At 42.4% G+C, this 21676-nt stretch overlaps 1 pseudogene; it reads right to left on the bottom strand.

Moving 5' to 3' along the window:
* Nucleotides 1-9964: 9964 nt before the first annotated feature.
* LOC126199931 (5S ribosomal RNA) lies at nucleotides 9965-10082 on the bottom strand (annotated as a pseudogene).
* Between the last annotated feature and the right edge of the window lie 11594 nt (nucleotides 10083-21676).

Genomic DNA, 21676 nt, shown 5'->3' with positions numbered 1-21676 from the left:
CCTATGACGGAACCCTGGGGGCATCCCTTTGTTATTTATTTTCCCACTCTCCCGCTAGGGAATGATAGTCAGTCCTCCCGATCCTCGCAATAGCGCCTCAGACAACCCTGGACACTCTTTCTCCCACGAGCAGGAGAAGAGCGAAGGCCACCACAGGTTGTCGAAGGCACCACTGATATCCATCATGATGCCAACTGCGTACTTGTGTGGGGTAGACCCACAGATCTCAGCCGCCAGGGCTCAGATGCCGATCGCCCAGGCCTGAAGCCGAACTGCCTGCTGTTCATCCCGCTCAGCACTCGGTGTGCAGCCAGTCTGTCAGCCAGCAATTTCTCTAGTGTCTTCCCAAGTAGGTCCAACAAACATATAGGTCTATATGATTTCGTTTCTGCCGGGTCTTCGTCAGGTCCTTTTTTGATGATCACAAAATTCGCGTTTTTCCAGATCTTCGGCAACTTCCTTTGCCTGGGGCACTCGTTATATAGATGAGTGAGTGGTGCAATTAGCAGGGGGGCTAAGAATGGCACCATCTCCGCCACAATACCGTCTGGCCCGGGAGTTTTACCTCTCTTTAGCGATCTTATGTGGACAGCCACCTCCTTTTCAAAAAAGGGGTAGACCGTCGTGCTATTGTTATATTCGCCAAGGTCATCATATCGTAGCTGCCGTTGCCCTTCACGTTCAAAAAATGGTTCAAATGGCTCTGAAACTATGGGACTTAACTTCTGAGGTCATCAGTCTCCTAGAACTTACAACTACTTAAACCTAACTAACCTAAGGACGTCACACACATCCATGCCCGAGGCAGGATTCGAACCTGCGAATGTAGCCGTCGCGCGGTTCCAGACTATAGCGCCCTTCACTTTCCTGATCCTCACAATCGTCAGGCAACAGCGACTGGATGAGGACCTCTGCAGTCTCCTGCCAATACTCCATCATCCCAGTCCCCTGTCTGACTGTTGACAACTCCATAGGAGAGCGGATTTTCTCTCTGACTAACTTATAGGGTGTGCCCAATGGGTCTAAAGCTAATTGATTCAGGACGTAGCTCTCCCAGCATGTTATCCTTACCGCTCGTAGTTCCTTTTGGAACTTCTGCTTGGCCTCCCGATACTGTAGCAACCATCTTTGCCGTTCCAGCCAGACGACACTAGGCTGGTAGTGCCTCCCCAACCTTCTGACAGACCGGCGCATGTCCTCGAGTTCGGTCGACCATGGTGACGGGGAGGCCGCCATTGCCTTCCTCCTAGTTGGTACAGTTGCTTTCACCGCTCTAGTTATCACACTCACCAGTTCATCAGCTCTCTCGTCCACGTCTATGTTCTGGTGTATGTCACCCTCTGGCAAAGCAGGAATGTCGCACTCCCTCGCTAGGCGTTCCCAATCAGCTCTTTGATAATTCATTTGCACCTCCCATCCCATGTCCCAGCGCCATTCTCTATCACTTATGGTGAAAGTTATGAGATTGTGGTCGCTAGTGGTGGCATTTTCTTCAACCTTCCAATATTGGATGATGTTGACTGCGTCTGATGTGACTAAGGTCACATCAATGTTTGTGCCTTGTCCTCCTCCCGCTGCGTAGGTAGGAGGGTTGCCGGGCTTGTTGGCCACCATTAGTTGCAAGGCCATGATGAGCTCTTCCACCTTTTCTCCGTTCGTGTCTCTTGTACCACTGTACCATAGGGGGGATTTTGCATTGATGTCAGCAGTTATTATCATTTTTCGCCCCTGCAACGCCGTGATTACTGTAGTCAGGTGGTCAAGATGTCTCTCGATGTTATCACCGTATTGGAAGTACATGTTTACAAGTGTAATTGGTACAAATGGCTCTGAGCACTATGGGACTTAACATCTGAGGTCATCAGTCCGCTAGAACTTAGAACTACTTAAACCTAATTAACCTAAGGACATCACACACATCCATGCCCGAGGCAGGATTCGAACCTGCGACCGTAGCAGCAGCGCGGTTCCGGACTGAAGCGCCTAGAACCGCTCGGCTACCGCGGCCGGCTACAAATGTAATTACTCCCACGGGAGATTGCAACTCCAAGACGTTGCAGTGACTAGTTGTGTACTGTGAGAGTATCGTAACCCTCACGGATTTCTTTGTTATTATTATCGCCGCTTTCGGGTCTTCCCCCTTGCTGACGACTTGCCATGTCGCGGCTGCAAATGCTATTTTCCCAGCTAGGGAGTACGGCTCCTGCAGGCAGAGCACATTCAGTCCCTTGTCCTCCACCTCCTTACGCAGCTCCTGTATCACTAGTCTGCTGTTGTGTGTATTAAGTTGGCCAATGGTAGTTTTGGTCATTATGGAAAGCGTATGGATATGATCGTTTGGCCAAGTCTTACTCCAGTCGAACGTAATTCGTCCATTTGCCAAAATAGATTGTTCGTAAATGTCATCGAGGTGGAATTTCTCGCCTCGTCTTTCAAAGACTTTCTTTAGTAAGTCCCGCAGGGCTCCGAAGTCGGTGGGAAGATTCACTGACTTTAGCTGTATTCTGTCTACAGCCTCCATTACCGAGAAGATGACTTTTCTGCCGTTCTCATGTCCCACACGAACCATATCTCCTAAGGCTGTGGTCAGGGTAGTCGACAGTTCCAGCCTCGCCAATTGCATGGTGTACTCGATGTTAGGGTATACCCTAATCGGGTAAACAGGCGGTAACCTAACTACAGGGGTGTCTTGTGTGGTTAAATGTGCACTTGAGCTGGTTGCTGTGCATTCTTGGATTTGTTGCTACTCTGCTTTGTTCAGTTCGTCTTTCGGGACTGCCATAGGAGGGGCCACTACCACAGGATGCCCTTGCCGCTGTTCGTCTTTGATCGGCCTCGTTCCCGGCTATGGGAGGAGCGAGTTGTGACCACAAGGGGGAGCTCAGTTTGAATACCTTTACCCATCTTGGGGAACTCTGTGGTCTATAATCTATGTCGCGCGCAATTCGATGTGCATAACATAGTAGGCCACTGCCATCCTGTAAATTCTATCTTGCATGCTTGAAACGCGTTTTTGTAATAAGTGCGCCTTGTCCTCCCATGAATATCCATATTTTTTGTTATGTAATACACGGTAATATTGCTACGGACTTGTTTAAAATCTGATCATAACTGTTGTTTCCTATGCTGCAGATGACCTTCCATGTACGTAATTATGTTTACTACCAGGTGCTTGGACAACGATCGTCCTTTAGTACGTTTCACTGGAGACGGGATTTGTGGCTCCCTGTCCGAAAAGGATGAAGAACTACATGGCTCTAAACCTGTTTCAGTATCACTTTCACTTGTTAAGCACGTATCGTCATCACTATGCTCGTCATGTACATTGTCCGCACAGTCGAGCGTATACGACACCACACACTCCACCGGTACGTCTTCCAGAAACGCTAATAGTTCATCTAACACTTATTTCTGACTCTGCGAAATTTCTCTGGTTCCTTTTTGAGGAAATGTCAACTTCGGCAGCTGTTGTTGTAGATATAATGCAATGTTTGCTTTGTTTACCGTTGCAATTGCTCTGCTTTATACCAACATCGCTGACACCATAGCACTGCTATGGGTTACTCGTTGCGTAAGCAGTTCAACTACACCCTTTACCCTCTTGCTGTGCTCACCATTGGGTACCTCCGGTCTCTCCCTTGTTGCCATTAACAGCAAAATTTTTTGGTTGCATGGCAGGCAATATGCGGGGCATCAAATTCTGTAGCCTCTGTATCACAGGGTCCCGGATTCGATTCCGGGCCGTGTTGGGGATTTTCTCCGCCCAGGGACTAGGTGTTTGTGTTATCCTTCTCATTTCATCATCATCATCATTCGTGACAGTAGCTAAATTGGACTGAGTAAATAATTGGACTGCGTAAAAATCGGGACTTTCTAAGGGCGCTGATGACCGCGGAGTTGAGCGCCCCGCAAACTATACATCGTCATCATCAAATGGCGTAAGCATCATTGACCTTTTGCGACCTCGCACGCAACGGATTCCTTGTCAGTGCCCCTGTTATTTCTCGATGTTTGGGTGTGTGTGTGTCTGGTATGATGTCAGCGGTAAATGACACTTGAGAACTCGAGAACTTCACCCAACTTCCAGTAGTCTACTCCCAACGGTTCGTGGTAACAAACTGCCAGTAACACCTGCGCATGTTCGTTCTATTGGCGTCGATCTTACCATCAGAGCCAGTTGAGCAGTCCTGCCGTGGTGTTGTTGTTGTGGGTGAACCCGTGCCGCGGCCGCGGTGGTCTAGCGGTTCTAGGCGCTCAGTCCGGAACCGCGCGACTGCTACGGTCGCAGGTTCGAATCCTGCCTCGGGCATGGATGTGTGTGATGTCCTTAGGTTAGTTAGGTTTAAGTAGTTCTAAGTTCTAGGGGACTGATGACCGCAGATGTTAATTCCCATAGTGCTCAGAGCCATTTGAACCATTTGAACCTGTGCCCACTGTTCTTGTCACATACTTTCCATAAGTCCATATCTTCACCAGACGTTATGCAGCCAATGCCCTGCAGGCAGCTTGTCTATGCAATATGTCGGTATGTTGTTCCGATGTCCGTCACGCCATTGATTTGATCTTTGTCAAAGCCCGAAAAACGGCGATACGCGACACTTTAATGTCCTCTGGGCTATTTTGTTGCCTTATCCACGTGATAATTTGTGGGAACCTTAGCCACACGAGATAGCCGTCATATACCCACATCACTCTTCATATGTAGGAATAGAGTTCTGCTTCTTCTCCACTTCATGTATCCGGCAAATTGCCTTTTACGGTGCTCCATCTCTTGTATGGTCTTCCTACATTTCTTCTTCCAGGGCAGTTATAACTGAGAGCCTTTACAGGAGTCTTTCTCCAACTATATGGTCTCCAAGTTTCTTCGATTTTCTCTTATTTACCTTTCTTTTCGTTTAGATTACTAAACTTTCCTCATATCCTCGTTGCTTTTTCGATATTCCCTTGTACATCCTTCCACTCTTCTTCATTTCTTAAGCATGACGTCTCGTTGTCACCTACATTCTCTGCAATTAGAGTTAGATCACCTGCATATAAAATTACATTTAGTCCAGCGTCACGATCGAAATATACTATTTTTTTATTTAACATTTTGCATTTACTGATCACATCATCTAGGTAAATATTGAACACTGTCGGAGAAATAAAGCGCCCTCGCCGTGCCACTTTGTTTGTGTTCAATGGTTTCGAGATTGTATTTCCCATATCTATAACAATTTCGATCTTTGTGAATAGAGTCTTTATAGCATTTATGAAGTGAGACGGATAACCTCACTCAGCGTTCTTTTCTATTGAAACCATTGATAATGAGCTCACATCATCGTAAGATACTAAAGGCAACACCTTGTTGGTGTAGCTATCCTACTCTGTCCTTCGCCGTCTTCATCATTTGGTTGTAGTTACAGCAGCTCATTCCATTGATAACGCTTCGCAATACGGATGTTCTGTACCTGTGGCTTTTCGCACAATCTTTCCTTCTACTTTTTTACGAAACTGTTATCCAGATTTAGGCAACCATGTACTTCATTTTTTCGCATATATGTCATGTTAATCAGTTTTACTTTTCTCTTTCATATTTTCAAAATTTGTTCATTGGTTCTTCTTAGTCTTGGATGTAAGGAGTGTGTCAGAACTCTCTATTAGATAAAACAATATATCCAACTTAACGCCTTTCTTTGCATTGTATAAGCACTCAGATATCGCCAGTAACAATCTGAGGGCGAAACATGGGAGCGCGATTCTAAGCACTGTCGTGAGACGAGGCCTGTCTGTGAGAGTGGAAATAGTAGTAGTGTCGGTCGAGAGCTCGGAGACAGAAGATGTGTCATGCTGCCCTCACGTCGGTGATGGCAGATCTTACCACACTGAAGGTCTGATATCAATCCTATAGCCAGGAGAGATCTAGATGGCTTAACTACGCTTGAAGATGGAATTTAAGGTAAAATTCGCAAGCATAGCGCAAAAGCAATTGCAGGTTTAGGCTCGTGATTGTTAGTCCGAGTTTGCAATACTCCCCTGTTTTGCTTGACAGTGAAAGTAGCCTCCTTATCCTTCAAACAACAATTATTATTTTCCAATGTTAAATGATTTTTTATTCCAATCTTTGATCACAACATAAATTCCTTTGACGATGACCTGTTTCAGTCAATAATGACCATCTTCACATCCACAGTATAAAAAATGATATATACACCTAGTGGGCAGTCTATTTTTCAAAACAATGCATCATTTCATATCACGCTATACTCTCATACAAACTGGGAAATGTACAGATAAAATAAGGTAAAGCGTACCTGTTCTACACCATGTCCTAATGTGCTAAAGCCGTAACGGCATCGTCAAAACATTATTCTCCACATCTAAATAATATACTGTGGTTTCTAAATGTTATTGTAACTTTGAAATAGAAATATTTTGATAATCTGGCACTCAGCCATTATTGATACATATGTCATTTTGTCATTGTCATTATTAATACATGTTCATGATGATTCTGAAGTTTTAAATAGACTTAATTTATGAAATCCCTTCTCAAAAGTTATTTAGTAGTTAGCAGGACCCAAGAAAACTCCTTTTTATTAAATTCATTCTTATAATAATAAGCTTTAGCCGCTGCCCCTGCATTGCTGTAAACCACATGGAAAAAGGCAGTTACCTAAAGGGGTGAGTGTAAAACAGTGCCAGACAGAGACACGCACACCACAACATGCCATGTACTCTAGTCCAGCAAATTCCGTTGCACAAGTCAGATTCTGTGTCACTTGTAAATTCTTGTTCAAAAGCGCAGTCAGATAGCTTATTAAAACGTTAGTTTTAAGTTTTTCATGTTACGATCTGTTGAGGGGTTAAGTGACAGTGAAACTGGCACACATACAACACGCACACAATGTTATGCACGTCAGATTCCGTTTACAGATAGCTCAGGTTGCTTATCGAGTCCAATTTCAAAGACGAATATAGGCAATGTTGGCTGAAGCTACGTTACATATTTGTTGCATGTACGTTACACTTTTTCTGGTTCTCCTCCATATTCACATTTCTGGTGCTTTCATTTTTTTCTTTCCTTTTCTTCGAGAGTCCATTCTTCCCACAGATAAGTTAAAAATTTTCAAAATAATTGCCTTGATGAATTCCTTTCTTGTTTCTGTATTAAGGTGACTGTTAAAAAAATACTCTTATTTCTAAAGGCTTGTATGGTCATTGCAATTCCTATTTTAAGACCCACAATATTTCTGTTGTCATTTTTTTTTGTGCAGCATAATTCATTCACTTGCGCTGTTAAAAAAATTCTCTTATTTCTAAAGGCTTGTCTGGTCACTGCAATTCCTTTTTTAACACCCACAATATTTCTGTTGTCAGTTGTTATTGTGCAGCAAAATTCTCATTCACTTGCACTGTTAAAAAATATTCTTGTTTATAAAGGCTTGTATGGCCATTGCAATTCCTATTCAACACCCGCAATGTTTTTGTTGTCATTTGCTATTGCGCAGCAAAATTCATTCACTTGCATTAGTATCGTGTTTCCTACATTACTATTTACATGTACTTGTCCGATTTGTCACATAATGTGATGAAATTTTTATCAAAATATTCAACAGGACCTAAATACATGGATATGTTTTGTAGTGTTAGGTCAAAGTGTTCTTGGTGCAACGCTTTCCATTTCTGTGAGTGTATAACTACATCTACACCTATATCTGCATTTATACTAAGCAAGCCACCTTATGGTACGTGGCGGAGGGGACTTTGTGTGCCAGTGTCACTTCCCATATTGCGTGTGCCAGTCGGGAATGGCACGGGTATGAAGCAGTTGTTATCCCCGTATGAGCCCCAGTCCCTCTATTTTTATCTCCTCTGCATTTTTGGGAATTATTCGTAGGAGGAAACAATTTATTGGTTGACTCGTCTAGAAACGTACGGTCTCAGAATTTCAACAGTAAACCACACCTTGATGCAGGACACCTCTCTTGCAGTGACTGCAGTGGGAGGTGGCTGAGCGTTAACACTTACTAAATTAACCAGTAACGAAACGCGCTGCTCTTCTTTGGATCCCCGGCGGAGGTTCGAGTCCTCCCTCGGGCATGGGTGTGTGTGTTTGTCCTTAGGATAATTTAGGTTAAGTAGTGTGTAAGCTTAGGGACTGATGATTCAAATGGCTCTGAGCACTATGGGACTCAACTGCTGAGGTCATTAGTCCCCTAGAACTTAGAACTAGTTAAACCTAACTAACCTAAGGACATCACACACATCCATGCCCGAGGCAGGATTCGAACCTGCGACCGTAGCGGTCTCGCGGTTCCAGACTGCAGCGCCAGAACCGCGCGGCCACTTCGGCCGGCGGGACTGATGACCTTAGCAGTTAAGTCCCATACGAATTCACACACATTTGAACATATTTCTTTCTTCTTTGGCTCTCCTGTTTCCTCTATCAATTCTATTTGGAACAGATCTCAGAATAATGAGCAGTATTCGAGTACTGATCGAACTGGGGCGTTGTTAAGTTATGTGCTTTGGGGGCGGACAACACTTCCTGGATATTCTTCCAGTGAACCTCAGTCTGGGTCTTCCTTACATGCCATTAGTCCTTCTACTTTAAATCGCTCCATACACATGCTCCTGGATATTTTATAGATATGCAGCTTCCAGCGCGTGTTCTGCACTTGTGTAACCATACACTAATGGGTCCTTCTGCCTATTTGTAGGCAGTACGTTACATTTGTTTATGTTGACGATCAACTTCCTATCCCTGCACCAAGTGACAACCCTGTGCATGTCTTCTGGCTTTTCGCTACGTTTTTCCACCGCTCCGACTTGTTTGTATAAATCACCAACATCTACGAAAAGACCCATGCGACTTACGAAGTTATCTACTGTCATCTATACATGGTGTCCCAGGAATAATGGCTAGTATTCAGAGATATGATAGGAACGATCATTCGAAGCAAAAAATTCTAGTAAACATGGGCTCGAAAACGCATACCTTAAGAACTAAGAGCACTTATCTTCGATACTGTGAAACGAATCTCTTCTGCTGCAAGCTCTTTGCTTTCCATTTTTTGAAAGGTGGTAATATGGACGAAAACAAGAAAAAGATGTTCAGTAAATATGGGTTCTGAAAGTGCGTATCTTAAGAGCTACGAGCTTTTGTTAATCTTCTTTACATTGAAATACATAGGTCTTAAAGTAGACATTTTAGGGCCCATGTTTGCTACACCTTTTTTTACTTACATGTATCTATGTTATAAGGATGTTATTTGAGGGCTGCAACTGTCCTGTAAGATTTTTATAAGACAGCATGTACTGCAACTGTCACTTGTTGTTAATATCTTATTAGCACACGCGTTTCGGCAGCATGCTGCCATCTTCAGGGGCGTTTACAGTTATTTTAACACTGTAATTAAGATTAAGTTAAGTTAGTTTCCTTTGCTTTGTGTACCACATAACCTCACTGGCACACACAGGAAAGGAAACTAACTTCACCTGATATTAGTTACAACGTAAGAGAAATTGCACATGATGAATTTGTGTAATCAATTACGCAGCTACGAGTGTTGCTTTTTTGTTTGAACTATAGGCTTATTACAGCTGCACAGCCATCATCAGTTTATCTGTAATAGAACATTTTATAACAGAACATTTTATAATATATATCATATATTATATAATATATATTATATATTATATTTTATAATATAATAGAACATTTTGGTACATTTGTTGTGTTACATGTGAGTTACTTATTTTTTTAAAAAAAAACTCCACCCGAACAGGCCTTGGAAGGCCCAACGGTACCGACCGGCCGCCGTGTCATCCTCAGCCACAGGCGCCACCGGATGCGGATATGGAGGGGAATGTGGTCAGCACACCGTCCTTCCGGCCGTATGTCAGTTTACGGGACTGGAGCCGCTACTTCTGAAGCAAGTAGCTCCTCAGTTCGACACACAAGGACCGAGTGCATCGCGTTTGCCAACAGCGCTCGGCATACCGGATGGTCACCCATCCAAGTGCTAGCCCAGTCCGACAACGCTTAACTTCGGTGATCTGACGGGAACCGGTGCTTCCACTACTGTAAGGCCGTTAGCGTGAGTTACTTATTGACAATATGATTTTACATACGTCTTCAAGTCCTGACTACCATGCAGTATCGTTGTCTCCGTTGATGTTTATTTGTTGTTGATTATATTTTACGTTAATGTAGCAACAATAATCAGTTTTGTTGTATATTCTGGCTTTTAGTTTAGTAGTGGTCAGAAATAAATCTCAGACTGTAACTGACAGTTAGTGACTGCAGTTGTGAAAGATGATGGGAGATTTCGTTATTTCTGTTTCTGTCTATTTGTTTATTGATGATTCTTCCGTTGTTATTCCAGTGCTAATCAGTTGCGTGTTACGTTCTGGCATTTCATTACTAATGGTCATCTGACATAATTACTATCACAAAATTTCAACTGGAAATTACAGTTATTTCTGACCATTATTTACGACATGTCAGAACATAACACACAAATGATTACAATAGAATAACAACGGAAGAAAAGTCAGTAAACAAATAGGCGGAAACAGAAATAACATAATCGCTGATCATCTGTCACAACTGCAATCACTAACTGTCAGTTGCAGACTGGTATTTATTACTGACCACTACTAAACTAAAAGCCAGAACATACAACAACGTAACATACACTACTGGCCATTAAAATTGCTTCACCACGAAGATGACGTGCTACAGACGCAAAATTTAACCGACAGGAAGAAGATGCTGTGATATGGAAATGATTAGCTTTTCACAGCATTCACACAAGGTTGGCGCCGGTGGCGCCACCTACAACGTGCCGACATGAAGAAAGTTTCCAACCGATTTCTCATACGCAAACAGCAGTTGACCGGCGTTGCCTAGTGAAAAGTTGTTGTGGTACCTCGTGTAAGGAGGAGAACTGCGTATCATCACGTTTCCGACTTTGATAAAGGTCGGATTGAAGCCTATCGTGATTGCGGTTTATCGTATCGCGACATTGCTGCTCGCATTGGTCGATATCCAATCACTGTTAGCAGAATATGGAATCGGTGGGTTCAGGAGGGTAATACGGAACGCCGTCCTGGATCCTCTACAGTCTCGTGTCACTAGCAGTCGAGATGACAGGCATCTTATCCGCAAGGCTGTAACGGATCGTGCAGCCACGTTTCGATCCCTGAGTCAACAGATGGGGACGTTTGCAAGAAACAACCATCTGCACGAACAGTTCGACGACGTTTGCAGCAGCATGGACTATCAGCTCGGAGACCACGGCTGCGGTTACCCTTGACGCTGCATCACAGACAGGAGCGCCTGCGATGGTGTACTCAACGACGAACGTGGGCGCACGAATGGCACAACGTCCTTTTTTCGGATGAATCTAGATTCTGTTTACATCATCATGATGCTCGCATCCGTGTTTGGCGACCACGCGGTGAACGCCCATTGGAAGCGTGTATTCGTCATCGCCCTACTGGCGTATCATCCGGCGTGATGGTATGGGGTGCCATTGGTTACACGTCTCGGTCACCTCTTGTTCGCATTGACGGCACTTTGAACAGTGGACGTTACATTTAAGATGTGTTACGACCCGTCGCTCTACCCTCCATTCGATCCCTGCGAAACCCTACATGTCAGCAGGATAATGCACGACCGCATGTTGCAGGTCCTGTATGGGCCTTTCTGGATACAGAAAATGTTCGACTGCTGCCCTCGCCAGCACATTCTCCAGATCTCTCACCAATTGGTCAATGGTGGCCGAGCAACTGGCTCGTCACAATACGCCAGTCACTGCTCTTGATGAACTGTGGTATCGTATTGAAGGTGCATGGGCTGCTGTACCTGTACACGCCGTCCGAGCTCTGTTTGACTCAATGCCCAGGCGTATCAAGGCCATTATTACGGCCAGAGGTGGTTGTTCTGGGTACTGATTTCTCACAATCTATGCATCCAAACTGCGTGAAAATGTAATCACATGTCAGTTGTAGTATAATATATTTGTCCAATGAATACCCGTTTATCAACTGTATTTCTTCTTGGTGTAGAAATTTTAATGGTCAGTAGTGTATAATTAATAACAAATAAACAGCAACAGAAACGACGATACTGCATGGAAGACAGGACTTGAAAACGTATGTAAAATTTATCATGTACTTGAAAGACATTTATTACGCTTCAAGTCCAAAGGATTACATACATATGTCGAGCTGCTGCGTAAAGTAACTGAAAATGAACCTGATGATGACACCATGCTGCCGAAACACTTCGTCCTAATAAAATATTAGTCACAAGTGACTGCTGCAGTATATATTATTTCATAAAATTGTGAACTTAGTTGCTTCGAACGGTCTTTCCTGTCATATTCCCCCCCCCCCCTCCCACCCCTCCGGAACATCCCATGCATGTGGTGAAAAGTAACAGTCCTATAAAATTCCTCTGCAGAATGACAAAGGTTCCCTTTACTTCTGAAGGTTTCTGTCCGTTAAGAACATAAGAAATCTATGCAAAACTGGAACTAGGATGCTCGGACTGGGATTTGAACCTCGTTCACCATAAAGAGGAATCCACTGCCTGAACTACAGCTGGACATCGCTGGGCGATGACGGCTGAGAATCGTATGACGGGGCTGTAGGGGAAGTTAGTGTGTGCCATTAGGCGGGGCACCAGCTGCGAGACGAGCATAGACACGTGAGTGCGCGCGGCGGCGGCAGCGGCAGCGGCTCGCGTTGTTTTAGCTGTGAGCAAACCGGGGGATTATTCCGCGCGTCGAGAGCACAGTCAACAGCACGGGCTGCCCCGTCGAGGGCCTCTCGGAGGAGATCCGGCCCGGCAAATATTGGCGACGAGGCGGCTGCCGCTTGTGCTACTGGTGGTGGTGGCGGGCGGTTGCGAGCGCTCATAATAACCGGCGCGGGTAGGGGCTGGAGAAGTGGTGGGGGTAGGGGCGCAAACAACGCTCCGAGACGCCGCGCCACAACTTCTCCTGGCTTCGATCTAAGGGCAAGATTGCTGCAGTCTGGTGCACTATGTCCTTCGCGAGGAGCAGGTGTCTACTGTTCATCTCGAGCCACCGTCACTATGCATCTGCTGATCTTCAGGAGTTCTGGGAACCGGTGTGATGCAAAACTTGTTTGGTGTGTGTATTCAGTTCTCGCGTCTTAATCAAGTAGCAAAGGCTTTCGTACTGCGTCAGTACTACTGACAAAACAAAACGTAGCAGCAACAGCTTCGAAAAAATAGCTGACGATTGGCGTGCCACAATGAGCAGTCTAGTACACGGGCCGTATTTTCGTGCTCCATCCGGTATTATACGGGGTAACTTTATCCTCATTTTGCACCTGTGAACGTGACTGTATTCAGTCACAATTTTTTAGTGTTTTATTAAATTACGCCATGAATTCCACAAAAACATTAAAGTCGCTGTACGACATGAGGACAACCACACCATAAATTCCCTGAATCTGAGAATCACCAATCTCCAACAAAAACGTAAGTTCAGCTTACACAGAAAGCAGATATAAAAACAGACAGTGCATCATGCCATCCCACTGCATACAAACACACTGCCTTTAGCTCCATGCCACTCATAGCACACTCACTTCTCTTAGAAGAAAATAGGATTAGGAAAAAATTGGCCACAGTAAAAAGTATTGCCATAAACAATGGCTACAAAGCCAAAACAATTGATAATGTAGACACACAAAAATAAGACAAAAATTACCACACTAAGAAAGAAGAGAAATTATTTGCCAGTATCACATACATAGGCCCCATATCACAAAAAAATCGCTAACGTAAAGAAAGAATGTAATAATTGCATTATTCACTAATAATAATTTAAATTAAACTCACCCACAACATAAAAACAGATAACCAAAAATTCAACAGCAGTGGAGTGTATAAAGTATCATTCCCCAGTTGTCCTCCTACTATGAGGGGAAAGCAGACCGAAATTTCAAAACCCATTTCCTAGACACATAAATTCTTTCACACTCAACCACTTTCGAAAATCAGTTCTTTCACAGCATATAATAGAAACCAAACACATTATCAAGAGAACAGAATGCAATTCGGTAGTACTACACAATGAAGCCAATGGTAAGACCCTAAGTTGTAACAGCTGGAAACAAACTCCCCAAAATCACAAAGCCTGAATCTGTGTTAAATGAACAGACAGATATCGTTAGCCATACTTATAGCTTTCAGATCCCTATTTTTCAGCATAATCTCCGTTCAATGCGCCATCTTACTGGGGGGGGGGGGGGGGGGGGACTGTATGCCGGCATGATATCGCTCTGTTTTTCGACGTCGGAGCCAATGCATTGCTGCATCAGTAACGTCCTCATTGTCCACGTACAGCTTCCCCCTCAGTGCATCCTTCATTGGTCCAAACACATGCAACCCGGAAGGTGCGAGATCCAGGCTGCAGGGTGGATGAGGAAGAACAATCCAGTGAAGTTTTGCGAGCTCTCTCGCGTGCACAGACTTCTGTGTGACCACGCGTTGCCATGGAGAAGGAAAAGTTCTTTTTTAGTTATGCTTCCGCCATTTCACTATAATAATTTTTATCTTATTGTTATAAGGTCCAGGGCAACGGCCTTGCCACAGTGGTTACACCGGTTCCCGTGAGATCACCAAAGTTAAGCGCTGTCGGGCCTGGTCGGCACTTGCATGGGTGACCATCCAGGCCGCCATGCGCTGTTGCCATTTTTCGGGGTGCACTCAGCCTCGTGATGCCAATTGAGGAGCTACTCGACCGAATAGCAGCGGCTTCGGTCAAGAATACCATCATAACGACCGGGAGAGAGGTGTGCTGACCCCACTCCCCTCCTATCCGCATCCTCCACTGAGGATGACACGGCGGTCGGATGGTCCTGGTAGGCCACTCTTGGCCTGAAGACGGAGTGTTATACGATCCAGATACCGGCCTTAGCCCATTCTCAAGTACAACAACGTATTTCTGTGTCAAATAACATTTTGTACTGAAAGGTGGCTACACTGAGCCACAGCGCCAGAGTTCGCTAGAGAGCATTGTTCCGCCGCCTCCACTGGCACAGTGATTATTGAGATGTCGTAGTGGGCAGTGCTTGTCGAGGACTCGTGGTAGTCAGTTCGTGTTCAGATGTGCTAGTAGGGAGTGCTTGCTGAGATGTGATGCTGAAAGGTTCTTGTTGAGATGTGGTAATAGCGAGTCGGTGTGGAGATATATTGTAATTATGAGAGTGATTTTGGTCAATATATGAAGGTAACGAAACTTGATTTATTTTTCATTATTTCCATGTTTTAAATAATGTGTCATTACAGGTTCAGTCAACAAAGCATCTGGCTTGTGTTCTTGGATTAGAGTGTAATTGTGGTTCTCTTGAGTAATTATGGTATTTGTATTTTCTTTAATTAATTCAGTATAAATGGTATTTGAAATTCTTGTCTTTTGAAGAAGAACCGTGCCAGATGTGTACGTTGAGTCACACTCCCACACACAGAACAGTGATACTTGTGCTTTGGTTTCGTAGGTTTTATAGTTGCTGGGGACTTAATTAATTAATTAATTAATTGTGTTAATGAAAATTTCCATTTCATTCCTTGTTGTTGTTCTATGCAGTCAGATAGCGTAATAATACTAGTCAGGGCCAACCGTTACGAGACTTCGTAAACGGACAGACAGCTACTAAAGCAAAAATTAAAATTATTTGCATTTCATAGAATTAAGCCCCCATGCACGTGGCGACCCTGCCAGGATCGTCCCTTGGAATTCTTCTGATTGTAAAAATAGTAGACAGTAGTATTGTTGTAGTAATTTGTAGTTTAGTAATTGTAGTCTATATTGCATGTGTAGATTTGGTAATTGGCATTCTTCTAATGGTATTTTTCAAAATTTATTTTTTTTGTTGCCTTATATACGCGTTTGACGATTTAGTGCAATTATTTCAATTGTTCGTTAATCGCGTTTGAGGGAAGCATTCTGTGTGAATGGTATTGTTGGTGATAACGTGTTATATTCTCTGTAATTTTCGTACAGTGACGAGTTTTGTTTGTTTTGTAAATGATTACGCTATCAATGAAAAAGGCAAAAATGATGAATAGTGAGAATGATGAAATTGTTGACATGGCGAACTCGCCAACACAAGAGAACAGTATGTTGAATAATGAAGTGGAAAACAATGTAATAAGTCGGGAAAATAGTCCGGAACCAATTCAAAACTTTTCACAATTAGAAAATTTTCAGAATTCGAGACTAACGACAGAAGATTCTGGAATAGTATCGAACACAGATGGCTATACAGCTATGACGAAGGAAACTGGTTTTGCGAGAAATGATAGGGGCGAAAAGAATTTCGAACCAGATCAAATGGAGCAGTTGATGGGTATAATATTAAATTTGGGATCTGAATTAAAAACACAGATGGGAAAAATGGAAACACGAATGGAAACACGGATGGGAACTTTGCGATCTGAATTAAAAAATGATATGGGAACAATGGAAACACAGTTTAGATCTGAATTAAAAACACAGATGGAAACAATGGAAACACGGTTAGATTCACGAATAGGGACTTGTTTTAAAAATATGAAAGATGAATTAAAGAGAGAAATCAGAGAAGAAGTACAACCAATTTTGAATACTCACAATAGTAGATTAGTTGCAGTAGAGATTAGACAAAGGGAACAGGATAGAGAACAGGAAGAAAGAGATCGCGTGATAGTACAAAAATTTTCAGAGTTAAATTTACAACGTGCACACGATAAGGAAGAGATATTTGAGAGAATCGAGGAATCCGTACCAAATGACAGAATAAATAACCTAACACAACAATATGAACAGTTAACTACCAAATGTGTCAACACTGAAACCCGAGTCGCGACACTTACGGAAGACGTAGGTAAACAGAGAGAAAAAATAGGTGACTTATCGGAAAGAGTTGAGGAAATTTCAGATAAATTGACAAATCTTAGTTTACATGGGGACAGAGATTCGGATGATACAGCTCCATTACCATTTGCAGAAACCGAAGAGTACCAGAACATAAATAAGCATGTTGAAAATCAGGGAAAGTTTAATGAACGCGTTAAAAGGGAAGTAGAGGCATTACGAAAGCAAGTCAAACAAATCGAAGGCGAAATTGTAGGAAAAGACAGCAAAAGAAATTTAGAATCACAGGTAGCAGAGGGGTTTGAAGAAAGTAATTTGTTTCATTTACGGGATGCAACAAGAGAGCGCCAGGCGCGCGAACTTGACAATAATCGACATTGGGACTGGGACAGACGCGGTAGGTCTTTGTCGCCACGAGGCGAAAACTTTGACTATAAACACTTTTTGACTGTTCGGAAATTTAAGATCTTCCGCAATTCTAAGAATGACATACATCCATGTGCATGGTTAGATCAATTTATGTATGCACTCCCACCAAATTGGCCACTAAGTCACAAACTGGAATTTATGTGTGGATATTTAGAAAACGAACCGGCGACGCGGATGCGTGCACTCATTAGAGATTGTAATAATCTGAATGATTTTTATCATGCATTTCTATCGGCATATTGGTCCGAAAACACGCAAGACAGAGTCAAACACAGTCTTATTATGCAGCGTAATTTCAAACAGTCTGAATTCCGCACGCCAGCAGAATATTTTGAAGACATGATTCGAAAGAATCAGTTCCTTTCCAACCCCTACAGCCCGACTGAATTAATTCGCATTTGTTTAACTAAGCTGCCACAATCCATAAGACAAATTGCTTTAGCCGGAAGATGTAAAGACGACATTGAGACTTTTAAGACTTTGCTACAAGAACTTGAGTATGACAACGACGACGGGACTTCTTGTAATTTCTTCAGTAGCAGTAATTACAATACATTTTCAGAGAAAAGGGATAGTGATCGGAACGGACGTTATTTGGGTAACTTTGAGAATGACAGACGTAACAGACAGGACAATAGATACCAGCCTTATGACAATAACAGACGTTCTAACAGAGATTACACAGACAATTATAACGGTAATTCTTACCGGAATGATCAACCATACGGAAACAGTAATCGGTATCATCAAGATAGAAATTATTCATACAATAACAGAAATTCTTACTACAGAAATAACCAGGGTAGTAGATCTAACAATAATTTCAGAAGTGACAGTCGAAATTATATAAGAAGTAGTTATGCAGACAGACAGGAAAACAGAAATTTTAATAACAGACACAACCAAGAATTTGCATCTAACAGACAGGAAGGACCTAATTGGCATCCTCCGCGTGACAGAAATTCAGAGAGACAAGTGGAAATAGTAGAAATTGATCCGCGAAATGTCGGGAATAATCAAAGACGTGACGCAAACAATCGACAATGACTAGCAGCTTCGGCTTCTGGCAGCAATATAGACGGTTCAGAAAGTAATGACACTACGACTTTACACTACGTACGCCTGGAAGACATGAGAGACATTTTGCTAGATGAAAAGGAAAATAATGTAGACGCATTTTTACATCCTGTTATTGAAGTATGTGTGGGTAAGAATAAGTTCACTGCAGTTTTAGATTCTGGGAGCCCATTGAACGTCATTAGTGAATCAGTTTTTCGTATATGTGAAAGAACTATTGCCTGTCCTGTGTTACCTATTTCTAAAACTACAATTCGAGGAGCGATTTCTGGAAAAGGTGTGGAAGTTAAACAACAGACCAACCTAAATTTTATTTGTCAAGGATACGAATTGTCTGCTAATTTTATTATTGTTCCATTACTCAGTACACAGATTATATTAGGTATGGAGTTTCTTAACACACATAAGGCAATTTTGAACTTTAAAGAAGGAAGTGTGAATTTGACTGTTGCCGGAATGCCGAAATGTTTGAAATTTTTCGAGTGTTTAGCAAGATCTGAATCAGATACAAAATGTTTAAGGTTTCTTACTTCTGATGCTTTCGTTGAGCATTATGACGACAGTGTGTTTATTCATGACAATGACAATAGATACAGAGACGCGATGGAGGATATAATTAGTAGCGAAGAATTAATTAATGAAAAGGTTAAGAAAGCTGAAGTGCCAGATGACGTTGCAAAAGAAGAGCTGCACCACATTTTGACTTCACATGCTACAGTGTTTAGTCATCACACAGGAACTATACAAGGCTTACAATATTTATTTAAAGTAAAAGAACACACACCATTTCGCGGGAAAACGTACGCTATTCCTTTGGCTTACAGAGACAAGGTTAAGAATGAACTTCAATACATGTTAGATCAGGGCATTATTGAGCCAACAGTCAGCCCTTATACCAGCCCATTACATGTCGTGCTTAAAAAGGATGGGTCAATTCGTTTGGTTCTGGATTCCAGACAGATAAATAATATTATTATTCCTGAAACTGACCGTCCACAAAATTTAGATGAACTTCTTCAACATTTCCATGGAATTAAAGTTTTATCCACGATTGATATGCGCGCAAGTTTTTGGCAAATAGAACTCCACCCTGATTGTAGAAAATATACTGCCTTTTTAGCCTTTGGTAACTGTTACCAGTTTCGGAAATTACCGTTTGGACTTACTGTATCTTCAGCAGCATTCATTCGTAGCTTAAATGAAATTTTACCTGTTTGTCTTCGTGACAATATTACTTCCTATGTTGACGACATTCTTATTGCTAAACGTTCTTGGAGTGAGCACAACAAAATTTTGGATTCATTATTACGTATTTTTGCACGAGTTGGCATGACAGTGAACTTGGAAAAATCTGAATTTGGTCGTTCTCAGGTGAAATTTCTCGGTCACATTATTTCTACAGAAGGTATTCTCCCTGATCCAGAGAAACTAGACGCTATTCATAATTATGCTGTTCCTACCACAAAACGTGATGTTCGTAGTTTCCTTGGTGTCTGTAATTTTCTTAGACGCTTTGTTAGATTGGACAATTTGGCCACACCTCGTTTATGTGAATTATCTGGAAAAAATTCTAATTGGTGTTGGGATGAGGAAGCTCAGTCAGAATTTGAACAACTTCGTGATGCTTTAGTTGCTGCCCCACTTCTTTCACATCCGGATCTATCTAAAGATTTTTGTTTGGCGACGGACTCATCATACAAAGGCCTAGGTGCACATTTATTTCAAGAGATAGAAGAAAACGGCGTTGTAGTACAGAAGACTATTGCATTTGGAAGTCGTGTTCTCTCTAAATCCGAAAAGAATTATTCGATTACGGAACTTGAAGCTTTGGCTGTTGTTTGGGCTTTCACAAAATTTCGCACATTTTTGTTTGGCAGACATACTAAGGTTTACACCGATCATCGAGCTCTGGAATTTCTTATGTCGACAAAATTAACTCATGGAAGATTGTCACGATGGGCGCTGTACCTACAGGAATTTGATTTTAGTATTGTTTACATACAGGGATCTTCAAATATTGTTGCTGATGCTTTATCACGTGCACCTATGGGTTTGAAACAAAGTGCTGAAGAGGACTGCAAAGAAAACCATTATTGTTTGATGTACATTCAAGGTGTTGCGTTTGAGAACTTTATTTCGTCTTCGCTCCAGGACATCGCTAAGGAGCAAAATAAGGATCCAATCTGGAAGGACATTAAGGAGAAGTGGAGGAGAAAGGAAAGCGTAGCGATTAGACAGCATTATTTAGTTCGCAATGACATTCTTTTCAAACGAAAATCGGTCGACAACTCTGTTTGGTTAGTTTGTATTCCTGATGAGTGGGTCAATAAATTGATTTGGTACACACATTTCAGTTATGCGCATTTTGGTCCCAGAAAATGCTTTCATAAATTACGAGAAAATTGTTACTTCAGTAATATGGAAAAACGTATTCGATCTGTTCTTGCCAAATGCAAATTATGTCAAAAGGCTAAGCCGCCAACGGTTTCTCACAGAGCACTGTTGTTTCCTATCATTCCAGCGAAATTAAAGGAAATGGCTGCAGTCGATTTGTTCGGTCCAGTGGTTCGTTCTACTAATGGTTTTGCGTACATTTTCGTAGCAGTGGAGTTGACATCAAAATATGTGTGTTTTACACCGTTACGCAAAGCAACAGCTCGTTCAGTATCTAACGCTTTCATCAAACATTTTCTTAAAGAAGTTGGTCATGTTGATAAGGTTATATCAGATAATGGATCACAGTTTCGCTCTAAAATTTGGCTTCGTACTCTACGGCGTCGTAAAATTAAACCAATCTTCATTTCACTTTTTCACCCTCAGTCTAACGCTTCAGAAAGATGGATGAAGGAAATCAATAAATTGTGTCGTCTTTATTGTCATCAGAATCACAGAACTTGGGATCAGTATCTTCATATTTTTCAAAACATTCTGAATGAACTTCCTAATGACTCAACTTCTTTACCGCCTCTATTGATATTAAAAAATAAAGTACCAACAAATCGCATTTCTGAAATCGTTCCTTTTCCGCCTTCACGGAAACTGCGGCATTCTGAAGTTGTCAACCTGGCTCTACGAAATATTGCGTCTGCGGCTGCTAGAAGAGAGAAATCAGCGAAACGTCCTGGTCGTTTAAAAATCTTGTCAGTTGGTCAGAAGGTGTTAATTAAGTCTCATCGTTTGTCTCATAAAGGAAAAGGCTTGTGTCGCTAATTTTTTCTGCTTTATAACGGTCCATATAGAGTTCGCAAAATTATTCATGATAACACTGTTGAAGTAGAAACTGTTAA

Source organism: Schistocerca nitens, chromosome 8 (assembly GCF_023898315.1).
Source record: "Schistocerca nitens isolate TAMUIC-IGC-003100 chromosome 8, iqSchNite1.1, whole genome shotgun sequence".
Lineage (NCBI taxonomy): Eukaryota > Metazoa > Arthropoda > Insecta > Orthoptera > Acrididae > Schistocerca > Schistocerca nitens.
The sequence above is the reverse complement of the archived record's forward strand: the minus strand, read 5'-3'. Positions and strand labels throughout refer to the sequence as shown.